We start from the raw sequence: 20,706 nt of genomic DNA on the forward strand, positions 1-20,706 counted from the left end.
GAGATATATTATTTCGCATCAATAATTATAATCTTGGGTACCGATCAACCTGTTCCGTGGTCCGCTATCCAAGTGAGAAATCGTGAACTCCCTGCTCGGTGCATAGTTTAACGATTGGAACTTCTGAGCGCGGCTCGGTGTCGCAACTGAGCCGGACCGCGCAAATTCCTTCCATGACCTTTGCGGATCGAACGATTGCGACAGAGTCTCCTCCATTGCGGCTAGACGAGCTTAGGCAACGCCGCACAGATTAGGCCGCATTACAGATACGTCACTTTTTGTCTAACTGGAGGGTTATGCCTTTTCACGGGTGTGTATATAAAATAACTATAATCAATTGTGATCATCTCATTACGCAGATTGACCGATACTCTTCTTTATAACAGATTGACTTATAAGACAATTTCCTCCAGTCATGAGATTTGTCATACTATTGGTGAAGATCCATTGAATGATAAGAAATAATTTGAAACTTATTTGACATAAACTTTGTAAACTTTAGAACACCATAGGATGATGCCTATTTGTTGTATACAAATGTGTTATCTACCAATTTATGTGATAAACCTAAAATCTTACCCAGAATAAGTAGATCTGTGCAGTCTTTTATTGTATGAGAATACTCTTATATGTATTTTGAATTTATAACATAGGCTAGTCTTTGCCCTAAGCGAGTAGCAAGGTGCTTTATTCGCCTCAATTTAGCTCATTTAAGACGCCGGCAAAATCAGTTGGCGTGTACCGAATAAAGCCATTGTGAAATTAAAGAACCTCCTGTGGTTTTAAACCCAACTATAGTGAATTATATTTTTGTCTGATTTTATCTTGCAATTCAAATTATTGGTTCCTTGTTTTGAGTACGATCGACCTTAGAAATTGTTCGATAGCTAAAGCAAATACATTTTAAAATGTTAATGTTCTTTTTATTGGTACTAGGACTATAGCGTAACGAAAATAACCCTTATTTTTTGATTTATTATTAAATTTAATGATTACAGAGTCAATTCAGAGCAAATGTTTTTTAATTTTGTTTACTATTTAATGTTGTATATACATATGTAATATCTTAACTTATCGCTTTCTGGTTTTCCAATTTAGATAACAAATTAAAAATAAATTAATTTCTAAATATTATCTTAGGCACAGTTTTGTACTAAAAATCAGAGCAGTTCCTGACTCCTGACTCTTAACCCCTCACTCCATGAATTATGAAGTAGGTGTGATAAAAAATGATCTTACGCAAATACGTATTTCTGTTTATTAAAATAAACTTTTATATCAAAAGATTAATGTATAATATATAAGAAAATAATTTTCAAATCATACGGCTTTGTATGCACACAAAATTAACTTAAAATTGATATAAAAAAGATCAGTTTGTCTATATGTATTCCCAATATAGCGCTCGTGTGGTTTCGTTCTCATTGATTGTACCGATGCGATGCCTCTGACATCACAACAGGCCATTGGCTGAGGCACATTAGTGACGTTTTTTATAATGACAGCCGTCACCAATGCAGCGCTCGGTCACATTATCAAGTCACTATGCGGCGTAGATTACAGCTATTAGTGCGATTAGATTGATATTTTACTAGCAGCCAAAGCAGCCGTTGTACTGTATGATGACGATGCTGATTATGGTAAAAAAACTTTAATATATCTATTTTATATTTTTTTTGATTCTCTAGGGGGCTGCCCCTTCACCCCATTTCCCCCTTCTCTGGAAACGCCTATGTTATAACCAGGAAAAATCTGGTACATAGATGTCATCAGGATAATGCATTTCTTTAAGAAATGACTATGTAATTAATTACCACACAGTTAATTTATTACTTAATGATAATGATAAGGCTGCGGCCAAGGGTTGTAGTTAAATGAATAAAATAACACTGCGCTATAGACATCATAAGAATTAAATTCGACTTTTTCTGTCTTTTCCGATTTCCGCTGTTGGTTAAAAACATATGAAAGTATGTTATTTAGGCACAGAAAATTACTTATATCACAACTTGAGAAGATGACCAAGCAGCTGTCCCTTTGTGATGCTCATGTTCATCTTCTTCCTCCAAGAGAATTGAAAAATGTAAAAAATATTGTAAACTACTTCGAAAAACTAAAATCTCTACAATTCATATGCACCTTTGGAATAAGAAAATTACTCTATTAATTTCATTTTGGCACACCGTGCTAGATAATTTTGTGTCGCTACAAAGAAAACAGTAAAGCAACTGTATTACACTGGCATGATGTGAGTTGAACTTCAAATTAAAAGATAAAATTTAACCAATGAAAGAGCAATCTATACCACTTAATCGGAATCAAATACACAAATACCATTTATTTTTTTGGGATTGGAGAAAAGTTATATAAATAAAATTGTAGGTATTTAAATTTAGTTGTAGGTTTTTTCATTGGATAACGTACGATAAAATAGTTACGTTATTTGATCACTGTTATCCTCAGAAATTAATCGTTATCATTGTAGTATTACTCTGTTTAGATAAGATAATTTAAATACGTATAATATGCATGTGAAATCATTGTCATTATTTTCCAATAATTCAATTTTCCTTATCACTTGCAATAAAAATAAGGTATATCCGTTTTTATTTTTATATTCGAGTTTGCAAAATACTTTTATATATTTGATCATGGAGTCGTCTTTATAAAATAGTACCTAAAGATTGGGAAAGATAAATATCATTCCCTCCTCTACCTGTCTATCTGTGGTCGCTACAACGTGATATATATAGAAAAATGTACGTGTTGTCCATAAACCATTTATCGTCGACAAAGAGCTTTCCGTCTCGTTTCCCGCATTAGTCCGCCAATCACAGCCCGGGCTTCGCGTGACCACCGACAGTATATGAAAGCAATTTTCTTTCGCTTTTACGAACGGCCTCTTTTTGTGCGTCGACTTTGGAAATAGGAATTTAGATCATGAATCTACGTGATTGTATTGTAATTGTGAAATGTAAAATATTTAAGGTTTGTAAAAAGCTAACAATCCAAAAAGTATATGATCCAAAAAGTATTTTGTTTTAAAATGTCTCACATGTTCTTATTTTTACCATTTCAGTGACCTCAATTTTCTTAGTAAAACAATGTGAACAGACATACTTTTTGTCACCAATAAATCTGTAAAATAAATCTTACTAATATTATAAATGTGAATTTTTGGATGGATGGATGGATGAATAGATGTTTGTTTGAAGGTATCTCCAGAACGGCTCACGCGATATCAATGAAATTTGTCATAGATGTAGATCATAGTCAGGAAAAAAACATAGGCTACATATTTTTTTAATTCCGCACATATGGAGTCGCGGGCGACAACTAGTACCAAATAAAATGATACATATAAAGCTTTCCTCCTTTTGTTCGATCTTGAAAGAAGATTGCCACTAAGAAGTATTAATGTCATTTTGCAAACAATGCAGTCGTTATAATTTTTGCGACTGCAATAATCAGATTACGAAAGAGCCTATAGCCGTTCCAGCATCAACTCTCTATGTATGTGAGGAATTCAAATTGCGTTCCCCTTTCCGTTATGGTATTGTTTGAACACGTTGGCCCGTGCCGACGCTCTATTTCCATAATTCAACTGAACACCCACTCGGCTCATTCTTCAATACGTCCCACAAGACTTATCTTCCTTACTACACATCCCCATGTAACTAAATACTTACGATATAAAGTTCATTTTGCCATCGAGTTTTGGTTATCCAACGCTAAGTTAATATTGGGCGAGATAATAGCATTATTCGCGACATCAAGCTTATAATTATTCTTTCTCGCGATAGTAACAATACGACGCGACGAACAGAACAACGGAGAAAGCTGCCCTTAGCACAGAACGTATTGCAATGTCCCATGATTCATTCTTATGATAATCATTGACTGATTGTTTCAAATATTAATTATCACTGAGCCCTATAGTGCGTGGTTAGAGCATTCATTACTTGTAGTCTAGGGTTCAATTACATAATTCTCTAATAGAGATAAAAGTGTAGCTTTTATAAAAAAGCTTGTTACCTCTATTTATCACTGCTAGTTGCGAGTATTAAAATGCAAAAAGAGAAAAATTACTTAAACTAAGAAACAGGTACTTACGAATTTTTAATATCTCTTAATAGATCTATAATATTTCGTAGACCAATGAGTGATATTTAATCTTCGACTACTGTAAAACTTATGACTACAATAACTTATAGCAATAACATTTTATAGGCATTGTGCACACATCAGCGACAGAGGGTGCCTAGGGCGGCCCTTGGGCGGGCGGACACGATCGATACGTGTACACTCCGCCTAATGGGTGGTGGGCGGCGCAGTGAAACGTTACCTTATGGTAGGTTCATACGAGGACAGAATAGTGAGATAGAGCAGTAGAAAGCGCAGTACACCTACTGTTTGAATACACACTTACGGGCAAAAATATTACTATCGCGGTGGGTTCAAACAAAATGAGTAATGTTTACTCCTCTACCCTCGTCTAAAATTTAAATACGTTATTTTATTTTTTAATATCAAAGAGCAATTATGAAAAGTAGTTTTTGTGTTCACTGTTGGGGTTAATTGATATGTTTATTGCTACGATAGTAACGATAAGCTAATAATTTACAGTTTTCTAACGTCCGTTATTTAGGTTAGGAAAATATTGTACGCAAACTTAGGTTTAAATTTATTGAATTTTCTATGAAATGGTAGTTGTTAAAATACTATAATACACATAATAAAGTCCGTAGTAGTAGATCAAGCAGAGGTTCCACTTCCAAAATACCTGTACGAAACACTCCAATTTCAGGGATAATCGCAATCACGTTTCCAATCATGAAATAAACATTTTTTTAGTTTTTAATGCAGTAATTTTAAGTTGCTTTAGATTACCATTTTATTAAATAGGATCGCAGTTAAATGAAGCGGAACCACAAACACGTTAATAACGTAATATGGGACGTTTAGTCCCACGGCGGCGCTAAATTGACGCAAAAGACATTGTAATTCGAGTAATGTTTGCTTTTCCCATAATTTTTGGGCACTGTCAGATCGAGGGTGGCAAGGGGGATGATTGATATAAAAAATGTCATGTTCCATAATTTTCCAATAACAAAAGAAAATACAACAATTCTGTTAACGTTTTATAAGTTTTTTGTGGTTTAATAGGATAGTAATTTGCAATATTAATACTTTGTGAAGATAAAAAAATTAGATACTTTGTTAGTAACTGAATTCAATACTTAATGAACAAATTTAATAAAATCTTTTATGAATAAAAACCTCTTCCATCACTGATAGTCGAGATATAGCAATATGATAAATGGATAAATATACAAAAATTTTAAACTTTTTGTATAATACAGACTTAATCTAGTCATACAATGTAATCACTAGTATTCTTTTGTCTATAGTTTACTTGTAATTACGTTGCGTTGTAACGTGTATTACCAGCGGTGTCATATATGATGGAATGTAACAAAGGTTCACCGTGAGTGCTCCCACAGCGTGAGTTAGCAACATACAGCACGCAACTGTAGCGCCCTCTTCCCACTTTTGCATACCATAGACACTATACTATTTTTTACACTATGTACTTCGACTTTACTTTTAAAAGTATATTGTGAATTATAACACCTTTCTTTGTTTTTTTTTTAAATATGATTATTAATTATAAGAAAAGGAAATTGGTCGTGTTGTAAGGTGTTGAGTTCACCAATGTTTGAATATGTAAACGTACCTAACATTTGATTTTAATAAAAGTCGTATTTTTACAAGAAAAGAATGCCCATAAGAACCTTTTACAAATATTATCTTGATCTCGATTAGTGACATAATAAATGTAGGTCTAACTTGGATGTACATTTTTAAATCTTTTTTAAGATATTAAATGAAAATACAACTAGTTACTATGTGTCCGTAAACATCAAATATTCATGCCCCATAACGATTGTCGTCTTCCTACATTACTCATTGCAAACTTTCAAGATATCACTAAGTTAATTAAGCGGTGAAATCACTTGACTCATACCTACAATGGAAACAAGTAAGTGTGTACTGTCAACTATCCTCAATTTATACAAAGTCCAATGCTGGCAGGTGGGGAACTCGTTAACAATGAAAATAATAATTTATCTATACTACAAATAAATTAATAGTAAAATATCTGGTTTACGACAGCACAGTTTATTTGCTCGTTCGTCCGCGGACACATTTCGATGAATACCAACGAAATGAAAACATGTTGGACTAACGATAAGCTTTAAATCTCATTATATTGATGTTAAATTCGTTTTGAAATATGAACTTACATTTGAATTTCAAATTATACGATCGAATTGGAAACTGTGTCACTCAAATGTATTCATTGAGTTAAGATGACATTATTTTATTGGTATAAAGAATTTTCATTTGGAAAAGCTTACTTGTACATAAGCATCTTATAAATATAGATAGAAATAAATTTGTTTGTGTTCGTTTTAATAGTTTAAACACGAAATATACAATAGTTTTTTTTTGATCATCCTAAGGCGTATCAATAGCATATGCTAAAAATGTGATTATTTTATACATATTAAAGTTAATTTTTATTTGATGACGAATGTATTGATAAAATCAACAAAATCAGTGCACAACTATCCATATGTCAGCCCCTGATGTCTGTTAGGGATGCAATGGGTATAGCTTTTATAATAAAAAACATATTAGCCGCATTGCATGTCCGTCTTTCCGTGACCGCGCAGTTTTACACCTGGCCGAATGGGGGAGGAAGGGAGACAAGGCTTAGGAGGGTGCTGTGGGGTTGATGGGTTTAACATGGTAAAGTGAGGGCGGAAGAGAGGTCAGTGGAGGAGGGGAAGGTGAAAGCGCCGTTTGTCAGCGGCCAGCTATTAATGAATGCGCCCATAATGTTTATTGTACCCGCTGAGCATTTTTCGGGCAATGTCTGTAACTCATCATTTTATAAATTAACTGTCACTTTTAGTTACTATTCGTGGCTGATAAGTTATCGTCTAACTTTCTTCATAGTTACAGTCGACTGCGATATAATGGTCCGATTTCGATTCTAGATTATTAAAGGCCAAAGTCTTTGCACTATAACTTTGTTACAGCTATTTATCATTATGAATTAAGAAAATGGCCGTCGGCTTCGCGTGAAATGATTTAATGAACGTTTCGTTTGTTGCTTGTAATTGTTTATGTAATTTTATTAAAATATTCAAATAACTGCGTTATTTGAGACTTTGAAATGGGAATGAAAAGACACTTGACACAATGACAGGAAAAAAAAATTGTAACGATTAAAACAAAAATTAAGAAATTTAAGTGTTTAAATATAGACCACTGCAATACACGAGTTCTATCGATAATCTCAAAGTTCTCTCTAATCTCTATAGTTCATTGAATAACAAAAAGAACAGCACAGGATGAAGAAACACTTTAAGAGATATGGTCAAAAGCAGAGATCTCGACCGTCATGAATGAGGAAACGATGCACAGAGAGAGATAAGTCTTTGTAATGACTTGTAAAAACATGGAATACTTAGTGAAATTTACGTCCTCTTTTATCTATTGTTTACTAAATGCCATGTCAAGATATAAATATACTTATAATCAATAGATTTTTTAATAATATAGATTACAAAGCTTTTAATAGCATCGGTATTACTTGATGACTATTGGCCGAGGTTCTTTCTTTTTCTAATGAAGTAATGCCTTGCGAGTGTTTATATTTTTAATATATAAAGTGGAATCACAATAATCATGATGACCAGTATCAAATAAGGAAGTCAATCATTCGAGTTATAACGTCACCTTTCTTTCAACCTTCAACTTTTTTACTCCAATCTCTAAAATTATCTTATGATATTCATATTTAAAATTCTCCTTGTCACATGCCATTCTTTTCTTTTCATAATACTACTACTTTAACCTTTTCTTTTATTTACCAAACATAATCATAAATTTAAATGTTTTTTTTCCCTACGAACTAAAACCTCAACATTTTTCGTACATAAAACATTATTAAAAAGTACACGGTGATCCGATGTCACAGAGGTCGGGGCTACCACGTGTCACCGTTTACATATTTGACTCGGTTTTATTAGAATAATGAAATTATTTGTAAAAGGCCGGGGTCGGTCGCGTGCCGAGCTCTGCCCTCGCTCGTCCGATGCCCATTACCTCATTAGATACCACCGATACTAACCTTGGCAGGGGGTAATTTTAACTTTTTAATTTGATGACGTTGCGATGTAATGCGTTGCGTTTTGTGAGGGTGTGATTTAACGACTGACAACCGTAACTGATAATTGGAGTATAAAATGTATAGATTGTAAAGTCATAAATATTCATGTAGAGTTCTTCTTTTCTTATTTATTCATCAGGAGTCAATGGCCCTTTAAACCTACGTGGTTATCAAAGGTGAAACAAGAAGAAAGAATCATCAAGGAAGCACTGAAATATTCTAGAGAAACGTAATTGAGTTTGGTTATCGTTTGCAATCAATATTTTTAATTGAATATCAGTTATTATTGCTTTCGCTAAGTGCAACTTTTAGGGTAAGACTTTTTAAAGACAAAGTGGTTTAAATTACGACAAAATCAATTAGCAAGCAGAGTCGCGGCGGGGTAACAATCTGGCAAGAAGGGGGTGTATGGTGGCGGACTAATTAGCTAATGGATGTACCGCATCCCCCTCCCCCCGTCCGGCGGCGCCAATGACACCCCGCGATCGCCACAAATGTATTCCATCACGCTCACTCGCTAGCCCTGTTCTCTGATTTCTTGCTAGTCCCATGATTATTGTTTTTATTAAAATGTTTGCGTATACAAATAAAGTATTGGTAATTTCTATGAACTAGTAAATAAACTAAGAGCAGGAAACTTTATTTACGCAGAAACTATTCATACAAGTAATTAATTTTTAATTAAGTAAAAATAATATTTTAAACTCTTGCTGCCATTTATAGGCCATCCAATGCTCAAAGTAAGTAACTTTGGGTAGTAATAGGTTGAGCTAAATCCCCATAATCATATTTTCGACCAATAAACTGTGCACTTCCGTACACGTCCTTTTCAGACATCCTGTATCGAAGTACGAAGTTTAATAATTCAGGAAATAATTCGTTAGTTTAATAATTCGCATAGGCTTTAGGTACCGCTTTACCAACAGATTGTTTTGAAATTTTAATTCGATATTTATTGGATTTAAACAACCGCCGGCCACTTGTTTAAGATTTTCTAGATTGTCTCGCTGTTAATGTCCGAGTTCGCGTTTGACCCGCTGACCCTAAATAAAACTTGATCTTTCCCGTTTACTGGACACTATAACATTAAATTTGTTGTCCACCGGTGATCGTTATCTGTCGATTATAAGAGATTGATAGTTGACGTAAAATCTACTCTCAGTATTATTCAAGTTAGTATTTGATATATATATTTTATGACGAATAAAATAGCGCTGCTATGTGGTCGAAAGATGGAACCTGCAAACTTAGTCAGTGCCAATCGATCCTACTCGTGAAGGCATCCACATTATTACTGAACGGAAACACTGACGCTAGTAACTTGTTCCAATCATTTGCTGCACGCTCAAGCAACAATTATTCAAATTCTAATACAAATATGAATTTAGTTAAAAAATATTATAAATTAAGTTTTTATCAAGGTTAATTTTTTGTGATTAAGATTATGTATCTATCTTACAATATACTTATGAGATTCAGAGATTTTTATACAAAAAATATTTTTCCAACACGTGCGTAGTAAAAATAAAACGTACTTTACCGTGTTACTTTACAAGTTGTATGAACGATAAAAAGTGTTTGTAGCTTTTATGAAAGTTTAATGCGCGCAATTTTTTGTTTACTAAAGTTAGTATAAACTGATTGTTTTGTAAGTTCCTTGAAACAAAGAAGCAAAAAAGTATAAATTTAAAAAGAGCGTTGTATTTAATGTATTTGCCAATAACATATTAAACCAAGTCGTAATTCAATTCTTGATATTTTAATTGAAAATTACTTTTCGCTTTTGTGTAGATGTCTTCAAAATGATTTCTATCATGTTTACGTACTTTAAAATATACTGACAGTTATTGACGGATAATTTTTTTTGAAGAATATAATATATACTCGTATTTATTATCTTTGTAGAACATATCAAACTAAAATTATTGATATAACCACATCCAAGACGGCGTCGTAATGTAGAAATGCAAACGTAAAATTGTCGTGAAATTGATAAAATTTTATTCGCAGGCCATATATAGGGTTTTATTACTTACTCTCGTCACGGAAGTGTTGTTAAAGTGGAAGAGAAATAAACAGTTCATATTGTACTTAAACGCAAACGTAATTCATAAAAACAAAAATAGAAATGAAAGACCTCACTGTGCTATTAAGCTATCTTTACTCTATCTATACAATTAATAAAATAAGAATATTTGTATGTTACATAGAAAAAAATAACATTTTGTGAACTCGATGTATTTGCATTGCTTGTAACGAAAATCCAATTCTTAAAATTTTTGTCTGTCTATTCGCAAATCTGCGTTTGTTTTGCGTTATCTCGGCTGATGCATGCAGGTATATTATAGACTATTTTTTTTATTAATTTTGCGCAGCCGATGTCGCATGCGACTGCTAGTTGGAATTTAATTGCCCTTACTCTTATATCTAATGAGTCTGCTTGGAAATAGGTAAGTATTTGACGAAATTCCTGTGAAATTTAAAAGCAATAAGCTATTATTCGCCAAACACGAACTTCATAGACATTTAATGTTAGACGTTAAAAGACATGCATTTAGTCATACAAAGTATAATCAAGCAAAAGAAAGATACTCAAAAATATTAGGCGAAAATGTTTACGAAATCTGAAATGATTGCCCAGTGTGTAACGGCCAGCTGTAATTTTTTAGTAGTGACTCCAAACTTCGGTATGTTAGTATAGACACCTAGAAGCAATCCGTCTATGGTCAACGTTATTTATGATATCTTTCTATGGTATTTTATATCAACATATTCGTGCTTATTCATTCACAAATCTATTTTTTGTGCTTCATTATGTTGCCGTCAATGAGTCTTTCATTTGTAATAATGTTGACGGCCTTGCCTGTTAAAGCTATTGTCGAACTGACAGCAAGGCTTACTTCCCGGTTTTGTTTCTGTTTCATACTCAGAAAGCTTTAAAGCTTCGAGAGAACTTTATGTTTTATTCATATTTCTAGATTTATAGCTACAAATAGATCCACAAACTTATTTTCTTCCAATATATTGATTTGCTTATAATTTCTCTTTTTATCAATTTCTAGCGTTTTTATTTTACATGTAATGATTTATAGGAGTAGAGTAAAATTTGGTTTATTTCATACATAAAAGCTGGAATTACTAAGCAATTTCAAATCATATCGTCTATTCTAGTAACTAACATTGAAGTTATGAACATCGAAAATTGTGCCCGGTGTTCGATCCGTCATTCTAATAGTTGTTGGCAATAAAAAACATATAACTTGTCATCCTACCAAATTGAATGGACTTGCCAGGGCAGACGTGGTTGCACGTATAAGCAATAATGTTCCTTCTGTTGATAATGTTAGGTAAGAATTTCGTTTATCAGTTATTGTACACCTCGTAAAACGGTATGGGGTTAAACGTTACAGTTAGGAAATGGAGGCGAATGTTATTAAAGCGTAGTATCAATATCGTATGACGTACGTGGGTAGTGATCGTAATTCAAAGCTCACTTACTGCACTAATTTGTGGTATACTCAAAAATTTTATTTATTATCCCATAATTATTAATAATAATAATATACTTGTGAAAATTATAATAATAAATACAATGGAAAAATACTTTTATATTTTGAAGGAGAATGAAAGAATTATAGACCTAGTAGTTAGTAAAATTAATTAAAATAAAATAGATGAGCGGCTATTGACTACTTCGTATAATGAATTCAGAAATAATCATTCATAAACATAAATGTTTAAATATACGTCGATGTAAATATTAACTAATCCATTTGAATAAATGAGATGACTTGCGATATAACCTATGATACAAGAAAAAAATTAAAAAAAATTTTTTTGTATCATCGTAAAAAGTTTTTAATTTTAAAAACATAAAAAGCTTACGCAAGCGCTTTATCAATACGGATGTTAAATATGTGAAAAATTTATTCTTATTTTTATGGTAGAAACAAAGAAAATGAAAGTTAACTTTGAACTTTGAACTATAACCTACTGAAATCAAAGTGCGAAACTTAAATGTAAAATTACTGAGAGGTAAAGTACATAATCAACATATAGTAACATTTTAAGAATATTACAATTGCAATAAATAAGATTTTTGTATCAGAAAATTAAAAAAGAAATCTGAACTAAATTTCTAAAAGATATTGTGATGGATGGATAACAAAAAGATAAAAATGTTTATGCGTAAATTAGTTGTTAACTAACGCATCGTATGAAAAAGAACATAATTGTCTTGTTGCGTTACACGCGTAATAGATAGACTAATCACTGCTGATTGAATGCGTAATGTATTCAACTGCTAGTAAAAACATAACGGCTTCGTGATATTTCCAGTTGATTTCACTGAAACAATAGCGACCACGCATTCGTATTAACTTCTCTTTGGTCCAATATATACGTAACTGAACAAACATCCAAATGCAATAGTAGACATTATAAATATAGAACATTATAATTAGAAATTCATTTTTTTTATATTTATTTATGTATGTTGAGATTGAATGTGGATGGCTATAAAGGTAGAGGAAGACCAAAGGAAGTATGGATAGATTGTGTGAAAGAGGATATGCGTAAGAAGGGGGTAAATTCAGATATGACGGCTGATAGAGATGTATAGAGGAGTGGTACATACTGTGCCGACTCTCCATAGGGATAAGGGCAGTTTGATGATGATATTTATTTATGAATGTGTTCTTTAATTTAGTTATTTAAGTCTTTACAACTTTTCAAACTATTCCTTCATTGTTACCTGTTTCTGAGAAATCATTAGCACACCAAAAAACTGGGTTGACATTAGCATTATGATAAAAATGTACAACAAAGTATAAACATATGTACGCGTGGAATTGTCGATGTTGCTAAGTTATATATTTAGGTCCGTTTCCCGTGCTTTCGTCCAATCACTGCGAAGGGCGGGCGGTGAGGGCGGTCTGGGAAGTTTACGTCGATAAATGGGCGCGCACAATTTTCTTTATATTTAAATCTTAGGGCCGCTGTACACGAATTACCAAGCAGTCGATAGTGGCAGTTAAAACAGTCAGCATTCTGCATTTTTCAGCGGACAACGCTGTCGACTATATGTAATAATGACGTCGATTGTAGCTACTGCTGTTGTCTGTTTGCAGTCGGCGTACGGCGGCTCTTAATCACATAGACTGTTTTGGTATTGGTGTCGTTCCAATTAATTAGGTAGTAACCTTCTAAACCGCCTCATTACATCGATATTTTTCAATTAGTCTAATGATTATTCATGATTTCACGTTCTCTTTTAAATTATTATTTTCTCTTTATTATCTCTTAATAATTATATATTAAAATTATTTCACTAAGTCTTTCTTATCTTCTTTTTCGTGATTTCATTAAAAGCTATGACCCATAGGTGTTATATACTCTTTACATAAATCTTTAACAAGGTCATACATGCCTTCTTCATTAACAGTTCTTTCATTCTGAACATGTTCTTTGACATAAATTTACGTCTATTTACTGTATAAAATAGTCATGTTTAAAACAAACTCGCGTCTTATTACTGTTGACTACAAACGAAGGATTTAGCACATGTCGTGTGTTGTCTAAAATCATAAAATCCTATACTCATATATTAGTTTTAAACTAAACAACCTCATTTTAAATTCTCAATTTTGTTTACTTAAAACGTTGACGTATGAAGATATTATTTGTTGTTATATTGTTCGTAGTTCTTAATATTAAAACAATGATTTCATGTGCTATTAAAATTACACATATTATTTAACTTTATTGCTTAGGACAAAAATATTTCACAAGGGAGAAATGAAAATCTTTTTGTCTTGATTTTATTCTTAGTTGGCAAGTACATGCTGTAGATGTTTTATATAGTTACAGTAATAACTTTATATATTATATTCATGCATTCATAAGATACAATACCACACGTTTTATACGAGTTATAAAAAATGAAAGCAATAAATATTACGCTCTCGAGTCTATTTCAAACGGTTGATAACATTTTAATTTCAAATTAAGAATGTGATAAAAAAAAATTGTACGTTCTATAAACAAAAAGTAGATAAATAAAGCGCTTTTGAGTATATATAGTGCGACAATATTATCTGGCCTGATGGAAAAGGCTCTGTTATAGCGTAAGGTTGTCAGAAAGTAGCATACAACAATGCATAATAAGACTATAGTTTTAGATCTTGTGACAGCTTTTTCGCATTGCCAGAGGACGGTGATGAGGTATTCTAATTTAATTTAATTTACAGCCACCTGGTCAGATAAGTTTGTCGGTCTGTATGAATGACGACGAGATGGAATGCAGCGCACGCGCACGCGTCTCACATACACGAGAAACATTCGTGTCCGCACTGCCACACACATTGATAAAAAAAAACAAGTTGTCTAACGCACACAACGGCGTCATATCGTCTGCCACTGACACACATACAAGCACTAATAATAATTTATTGTAATGTATATTCACCTAGAGAATAACGTCACCAAATTATTTAGTCCAAAAATTAAATAGTACAAGTAGAGAATAGCTCTTGTCGTTTGATTTCTTTTGTCATATCAACTAACCTAACCCATCCCGATTCCCGAGAGATGTCTCGTTCATTAACTAGTAAAAACCTTGTAAACATGGCACATTGTTGTAAACAATTCTTTCATACATCATTTTTATATTCCTCTGACGGTTTCGTTTACTAAGCTTTAGCTTTATATATGTTACTAAGTGATAATGTAGCTTTCTATTGGCAAAGGATTTGTGGAATCAGTAGATTTTTCGTTACATACAAAAATACGAATCTTACCTCTTTACATAATAATATTATACATATGTATAGGCATGTATTTATTGTTTTTATAAGCTATTTAATATAATTATTGTGCTTTTATTGTGATGTGAAATAAATTAAGTTTGCACCATCTAATTATATGAAAATACCCTTCAATCAGGTGATGACAAATGCTTATTATTTAGCCAAGATTAATAGAAAACATATTTTAGGATCGTTAAAAGTGTCAATACCTACTTATCCTCCGCTAAATGATAGCGAAGAAGTAAGTTATGTATCATAAAGATATTTATTTTCCAAACATATAAAATATCACGAATGTATTGTAATATTTATTGTATTCATGTAACTAATGACAAAAGCGAGAAACATATTAAATATTTCTATTGAAAACAAATTGCGTTTCATCTTGACTGTACAAGCTCTCTTGAATGGCGTTGCCGAGACCAGAGATTACTATTTGCCCGTTACTTGTCTCAATGAATGGTGCCTCTTAAATGTTTGAGAGCTTTAAATATTTTACTATTGTCAAACCAAAATACACCTGATTTTCATTCACATAAAGTCCATTATTGTATAAAGATATTTATACGAAAAAACGTACAGTTTGTATATGACTGTGACCCCATGTCAAGAGGAAGTTCGGTGTGCGAGTATGCGAAGTTAAGTTTTGAAACGTCGTTGCGGGAAACGAACCCGCGACGCCCACGCCGCCGCCGGAAATAACGTACAGATCCTATCGTCTTTTAAACGCAAGCACGATTCGGTCATTAGACGAAATTGTGCATATTTGTGCTTCTCGAAAAATGGAAGCTGCTCACTGATAACGTTTAATGTACTAGGCTTATTAAACTACTGAAGTTAAATGTTAATGAAAAAAATATATATAAAAATTAAGTTTTGATCTAAAGATGGAGATTTAAGAAAAAAAAACTGACCATTTCATAGTGTTTAATTCAGTTACATTAGTACATCGTAAACTATCTGTATAAATAAAACAATTTTATGTTGCGCACTTGTATAATATAATCGACAAATAAACTGAGCGCTGTTGCTACGAATTAACATAATATTACTCAGCATTGGTAGCATTTTATTAAGTAAAACAGATTCGTGATAGATCTCATTACGTAGCGAGATAATATTTGCATCAAACATTTGTCGCGACAAACATCATTGTTTTGTTATTTATAGAAAACAAGATAATAAATATACCAGACGTTTGCGTAATTCATAATATGTAAGTATTGCAAGCAAACTTGGGTTCGCACAGGTAAAAATGATATGCGTCTGTAGTTTTTTCTTTAATACCTCGTACCGACTGCACTGAATATAAAACTGCATAGAATATATACAGAAGAGTTTTATTAACTTAATCATCTCCTTGGCTTTTCCCCACATACAAGGTTTAGAAACTAGAAATTTAATAAATTATTCTATTGTGACGTGACAACTTAGTCAAGAATTTTATTTTTGTGTTTGTTGAAGGTTCAGTACATCGTACGGTGTTTTTAACCTCAAAAATACCTGCATGTTGGTTAAAATAGTTTTTTTAATCCTATATCTAGAAGAAATTAGTGGCTAAACACATCTGTAAAATTGTTTTATATTAGAAGATAATCTTGAATTGAATTTACTTGGCATTGAATTCCGTTAATTCCAGTGACTTTAAAATAGTCGTTCTCTATGTCAAGCCTTGTGGTCACTTTAGCCGTCTCATTGACATGTTTCGATAGCGAAATCACGACATCGGCTGTGACGTAATAAATCACACTTATTAATAGTTAACACAGCCTATAATGGTAGAAGATTGAACTGTATATATACATTTATAAATTGCCACTCAAACCTTGGCTCACACTGACCTAATGCACTGTATTAACTAAGTCATTTAAGTGTATATAGATAATGAATTGTCTCCTCAGGTGTCCAGGGTCTAGAATATAAAGTCTAGTTATAATAGTGGAAAAATTATAGAGCAGCAGTTGTTGCTAACAATTCACCATAGAATTGTGACTAACATATTAAAGTTTCATACTTCAATATATTATTTGGTACTAACTCATGTTACCATCGGCGTTCATTTATTTTATTTATATAATAATTTGTTTCAATATTTTCTTAATTTCTTTTCTACCGGTCGTAGTGACATCAAATTTATTTTAAATAATGGATTATAAAATCGCAATTTTTAACGAGTTTCGAAAAATTATGTCTTGTTCACAAGTTTTAACAGTTACTATTCCGATTTATGTCATGATAAAGTTAAACATGCTACAGAGTCATCAAAAATAACTGGTTACAGAAATTGTACCTGATTCGATTTGAAATTCGAATGTCCCAGCCGTTGTTAACATATTCATGTGTTTATCAATCTTAAAGTCTGTGCCTAAATGTTTATAAATAAAAAAAGAAAAGCAGGTGAACGTTTATGTGCCTTTTCGTATCGTAAATATGATCAATTATTATTTATTTATTTATAATACAATGTTATTATAGTTACATATCTAAGTAATATAAATCTATATATGTATATGTTTGTATGTTAACTGAAAAATATTTATTTTCATGATTTTTACAATTGTAATTTAAATCTAACTGGTACTTAGTTTTAGTATAGGTTATTGTGTATTTTACACGTAACCATTTGTAGTATTGTCTAAATTTTACAAAATATATGTTAATAAAATATAAATGTAAAGACGAAAACATTGATAGGTAGAGATAAATAAAATTCTATTGAACTTACCCAATATTAAAAAAAATTCTAGAGGCCGGTTTGTATTTATGAATGAACGTAGTCTTTATGTCGTCTTAGCAGAAAGGTTTTTACAACATAAATATTTATTTAATAAAACCTTATAGTATCATAACTTCTGAAAACGACTATTTTGTCGAGAATTTCATTCATAACAAGACTAGCAGGTTGGTAGGTAGCAATAGTTGTTTAAAAAATACAAATAAAAACCTATTAGAATTAATTTAATATACATATTTAGAGATCCAAATTAGCATGAATGCACGATGATGTCACCGTAACTAACGGACAATCTACAGACTATTACACGTTATTAAATGACCATAAAATATTGTTTTTTGTTTCTATAACAGCATAAAGTAAGTTACAAACTTCATGTTTTATTATAACCGTGGTCTAAATAGGTAAGCAGAGAAGTATAATTCTCAATTTTTGGAGATAAAACGCCACCCATGACTTTCCGAATCTCTTTATACCTACTGTCTAGTAATATCTTTGGCGTGATAAAAAATATATTTAATGTACAATGCAAAAATGAGTATACATGAAATAATTTAAAATAATAGAATAATAGTCTGATAATATAATAGAATCTAAAACTAAGAGTTCCAGCTATTAAATATCTCTAAAACGAAAGTATAATTCGGCATACTTTTTTCAAAAATTTTTGCCATTAGGTAATATCAACTAAGCTTTATGACCATAAATGCGGCTAACATCGACGTATCATCCGTATATTGATATAACTGTCGGGGTCGCGGGAAAACGACACCGCCTACGCACTGCCGCAGCCGGGGTACAGTCGCGCACACAAGTGGATATATTTGTAATCTTACCATGAGTTTCCACTGCTGAAATTGACGTACAAAAACATATTGACGTCTCTCTAATTCTATTTGAACTAACTGAGACAACAATATGTAAATACAAGTGTCAAGGCAGTCGAAACCCGCAGGTAAATTGACAGTCTCATAAATGCAGTAACAAATAAAATTCAAGAGCCTCTACATGAAGAATGCTTGACGATGTCACTTTGGAACCATGTAACTTTTTAAATATTGAAAGAATATAACCTGCTAACCATACTGTACGTTTGGTGGACGTGTTTAAAATTTGATTGTTTTTTTTTACATTGACCTTTTCTTGTCGCTTGTACATGACATCACCTGGAATATAAGCGCAAATTAGAATACGAGTTTCCTGTTTAAATTACTTTTTATTTTGTGTTCTTCGTATTATTCAGTCTGAACTATTGTTGGAACTTTGCATCGTCAATGTTTCGTATGTTATTTGTTAATTTCGTTAACAAGGTTCACTAGTACTGTTATGTAAAAAATTGTATACTCACTAATATTTAACAGTTTGTATTGAATCAAGCGACATGATTTCAAACAAGTTGACTTTACAAAACTAAATTGTGTAACAATTACAGAATATGCACCTTTTCGAGTTGAAATAAAGTAGAAATTGTTTTTTTTTTTTACAATACTATTTCTAAAACTTACCCACTTAGCATTAGTACTTTTACCCGAGAGCTAAAGCGTTCCTTATTAAGACCAGTCCAAATCCTTTTTGGTCACATTTAATGACGTACCAAGACGACATAGTCGTGTACGGTTTGATGGATAGCAACTTGTTGTGATCTCGTAAGACGAACGTATATCGTAAGTTAATAAAGTGCCCAGAGAAAATTGTAAATCGTCAACTATTAACTAACTCATTATTCATTGAGACGGCCTCTTTCAATCGGTAAGCCGAGTACGATAGTTCTGTTCATTTGTAATTAAATACAGTGTTTGATTGCTAAATAAAGTGGAAATTCATAAGTACAATAAAAAAGCAAATTAGAGATTTAAGAGTTAGAACGTAATCTTTACTGTATATAATTTGTTAGAACTTCTTAAATTGCCTTTTCTAGACATAAACTGATCATATATTTTTACGTCTTGTAACGAGTAAGGTGTAATATATTTCTATATTCGAGACGCTGCGCAGAACACAATTTTAGGATTAGTAGAGTGTAGTGGAATGGGGGGAGTCAAAGATGAAATTGCGCCGTCAAGATGTTTTAAAAAAGTAATATTAGGCATAGATGTATAACATCTTCCAACTTTCCTTCTCGCCCTTAAGCTGAATTAAAGAGTGACGATTCGCCAACTTTTGTTATCATATGCTACTTTGAAGTTACTGAGAAATTAATCGTTTACATGTTTATACCTTTCATTTTAAATTTAAAAACATAGGACATAACAAATACTTTATTTATAGAAGTGTACATTGACTGTGAAAAACATAAAACAAACAATCAAATATTTATAACATCAACAATTAGCTAGATAAAAATTCTTATGTATTTTGTGTTTGATTGTTCATAACTTTCGATAAAACCATTAACGTCTGGCTATGATTCAAACTCGATTCTTAAATGAATGCGAATGGAGCGCATAACAGTAAATTGGTAGAAAAAACCAATCAATAATGAAGATTTACTACTGGCCTGCGCAGGTGGCTAGATTGATTGGGAGATACGTAGCTATGTACAATCGAGCTCAATAGCCTATTCGAACGTTTTTTATTTTTCTTTGAACTGTACCTCGACAGGGCTTTTATTACGATATTCGAGGCTGTTACAATGTTTACTCATTTGCTATCGTGTGTATCAATTACATTTTTTCCAAATTGCTAATTGTACGAGTAATCACAACTAGGAAAAGATTTTTTGTACGCATTTAGTTATTTTGTAGTTAAGTTGTAGTTTTTGTTTTTTAATTTGTTAATATTTTGCTAAAATATTTATACCGCGAAATTACAAATCTGGCGATTTAAAAGCATCTCAAACGCTGTAAAATGATTCCATTTTCGTTGCACTCTTCGAGATTGCAACTGACAAGTTTAAAAGTAACGAATCATACATTATCCGT

At 32.1% G+C, this 20,706-nt stretch overlaps 1 protein-coding gene across 2 annotated transcripts in view; it reads right to left on the minus strand.

The window, feature by feature from the left end:
• Positions 1-20,706, minus strand: part of LOC106719901 (dendritic arbor reduction protein 1) — a 55,937-nt gene that overhangs the window by 5,890 nt on the left and 29,341 nt on the right. The window lies entirely within an intron of this gene.

Source organism: Papilio machaon, chromosome Z, assembly GCF_912999745.1.
Source record: "Papilio machaon chromosome Z, ilPapMach1.1, whole genome shotgun sequence".
In the NCBI taxonomy this organism is placed as follows: Eukaryota; Metazoa; Arthropoda; class Insecta; order Lepidoptera; family Papilionidae; genus Papilio; species Papilio machaon.